This window comes from Myotis brandtii, unplaced genomic scaffold (assembly GCF_000412655.1).
Source record: "Myotis brandtii unplaced genomic scaffold, ASM41265v1 scaffold115, whole genome shotgun sequence".
NCBI lineage: Eukaryota > Metazoa > Chordata > Mammalia > Chiroptera > Vespertilionidae > Myotis > Myotis brandtii.
The window spans coordinates 6,630,760-6,634,037 of NW_005353967.1; positions in this window are offsets into that span (position 1 = coordinate 6,630,760).

A 3,278-nucleotide genomic window follows, 5' to 3' on the forward strand; every position below is an offset into this window, starting at 1 on the left:
TCTGCTTTGATTATATCCCACTTAGACAAACAAGGTTTCCCTGGCTGCTCCCTCGGTCCCACATGGCAGGCTCTGCATCTGTGTGGCCCAGAAAAATTGGGGGCTGGACAGAAGAGTGAAAGTGGGCTTTAGAAGAGGGGGAAGGGTCACCATCATGTAATACATACTGTGTGCCATGCACTATTCCAGGCATCAGAGAAACAAGGAGAATGAAACAAAGCCTGGGGAGACAAGCAATTAAGGAGAGCCAGACACCAGTGATTTTTAGACCCTTGTATGGAGGAGACCCACATATGGAGAAACCAAGCAGGAAAGGGGCTGGGCGGGGGAGGTGTGAGGGCGATGCCTACCAGGACTGGGGGTCCCTGGGTCAGGGGGCTGTGCGCAAGTGAGGTACATCTACTTATTACCTGGCTGACTTGACCAATTCTAGTGTAGAACTTGAAATTAGCTAATTCCTAACTGTTGTTGCATTAGATTTAACCCCATTCCTCAGTCTCAGAAACATAAGTAGTTTTAAAGTGACGTAAAAGAAATTCACCACAAGGTATCTTTTGCACAATCTGATTTTCTGAGTTGGGGAAAATTCTGTTAGGTCAGACACTTGTCTAAAAGTATCTGAAAGCTTTGTGTTTGAGAATTTGGGCCCAGATGTGAACAGAGACACCTGGAAAGGTGTCCCAGATATCAGGACAGAGGCAGCTTTTAACTTGAGGACATTTAGCTAAATGATGAACTGAGTTTCCTTTCCAGAAGCATCTACAGATCCATTTTTAAATTAGACCCTATGGTGCTCCAAGAGGTACTGGGGCCATGTGTTATTCCTATACACGATGCATAGACTGAAGCTCAGAGAGGCTGAACTACTGGGCCAAAGACCGACAGGGTGGATGCGGGTGCACATCTAATCTCTAAGACTCCAGGCATGTTCTCTGGGCACCAGGTCGGGGTCTGGTGCCTCTTCCCCTCTCCACGGGCACCTGTTCTCCTGGCCCTTTGTAGGGTACATAGTGAAGGTGGGATGCCTTCTCCTCACAGAACTCCAGATTCCCCACACACCCCGGATCAACACGTGTAGGACAAGACTTTGCACGTCTCAGCCCACCCTCTGCACCCCCTCCTCCCTCACTTAAGCCTCCTCTCTTGACTCCCCACCCCTCACAAGTGTGCTGGGTTCATTCTCCTCAGCTGGACATGAGCCCCGGCCCAGGGATGCAGTGAGGAAGCCTCAATCCCCACCCCCAGAGCTTCTGGACAGGACACAGAAGCCCTGAGCTCAATACTGAACTGTCACCCCCACTCTTCAGGGTTGTTTCTTGGCTGGGAGACACAAGGCAACAAAAAGCCTCGCTTTCCACCATCTGAAGAATGGGTATCCCACCTGGGTGGGCTGCTATTAGGGCCTAGCAGGTGCTACATCAGGGGTGGGGAACCTTTTTTTCTGCCAAGGGCCATTTGGATATTTATAACCTCATTCGAAAGCTATACATAATTATCAACCTAACACATTGCGGACAGATCATGAGAATTCTTGTGTTTTCTGTTCTAAGGTTTGTGGCCTATCACGAGAATTCTTTAAAAAGATATTAGCTTGTAAGAACATGTAATAAATAACTTCAAAATGCAATGGGTATTTAATTTTAAAGCGTGCCTTTAACATTTATGTAAAATGTTTTTTGTACTTGTTCAATATAAACTTATCTGGGTAAAGCTAGCAATAAAACTACTGGTCCGCAATGTGTTAAAAATTAGCCGGCTATATTTGATCAAACATTTAATTAACTCACCCTTAATGCCTTGGCAGGGCCAGACCAAATGATTTCTCGGGTTTTACATGGCCCTCGGGCTGGATGTTCCCCACCCCTGCTCTACATGACTGCTCTACAAGCATAAAGAGAGGACACATTAGTTTTGTGTGGAAGGAGGGAGGCAGTGGCATGTGAACTGAGCTTGAATGATTCTCTAAAAAGAAACACTGACATTCGGGGACCAGGGGCTTCTATGTTGGGTTGGATGATTCAACCAGTGAACACACATCTTAGCTCAAATTCAAGGCCGACTTTATTTCCTTAGCTTTCACAAGTATTCCCGTGAGACCACCACCGTGAACGAACAGACGCCACAGACACAAAGGTCTTAATTTCACCAAGGCCATTTGGACTAGACCCACACCAGACCCCTCCAATGGAATCAAACATGAGGACTGTCCTGCTAGCCACAGGCTATCCAGCATCCAGGCCCACCACCCAGCGGGAAGGGCAGGACTCTGCTCCCTGGGGCCCATCTGAACAGTCCACTCTGCTCCCCACCCAGGCCTCCTGGCACATTTGCAGACTAGACCCAGCACAGAGAGACCAAAACTCGGCCCCATCTCAGAAGCAAACGTGGGTTTGTTGTCCGGTGGCAGATGCCCAGCTCTGCCGACAGAATCCCATCCCATGAATGGAAACGCATAGCGGTTAAACATCTCCGCCTCCGAACATGCTTCAGAGAGCAAACATTTCCCATAAAGTGCCTGGAAAGTTCCTCCCGACCCAGAGACCCGGCCTCACTTCTGTCCACTTTGAGCTCTGTCTGCACGAAGCTGAGAGGCTCACCCTCCCGCCCGCGCCGGATGCCCGGTTAGCACAGCCATCTCGGAAGGCACTAATTATGCACAGTTTCAACTCCATTTAATTTAATTTTGAATTATATGTTTTAATTGTTAATTAGACGCCCGAAAGTACCAACTAAACTTTTTAAGTAAAAGAGCTGTTGGGTAACAGGAGTCGAGGGTAATTACTTCGCCGAAACTCTTCCATCTCGTTTCACAGGAAAAAGGGAAGCACAAACCCGATCACTTTCTGCATTGCACGCGGAGCCCTGCAAGCAGCTTCCATCGCACTTTCCCAAATCGGAAACTGCTGTGTGGTCTTACTCGCCAATGATCATTATTTAAATCAGCTGACCTCCCAGCCTAAGTCAATCCCGGCAGTTCTCTCGGTGAAGATTCTGTGCTCGGTGCACCATCGTTCACCGGCTGGTCCCACCGCTGGGGCTAAGGAGTAACTTGGGAGATTCCCAGCCCCGGCGACAACCCCACAAGCGTCTTCTGGTCCCACACCCCCTCCCTCCGCACTCCCTCCGGACCCCGGGAACGCACAGCTGGCTCGGAAAGCACATTTTCCTCATAAATATTCATGAGGCGAAGGGAAAAGTTTGCTAAACTGCGTTCCAAAGACCGGAAAGTCAAGGTTCCTCCCCTGCGGTGGCGGCGGCGCCCAGACCCTCTCCCCCGT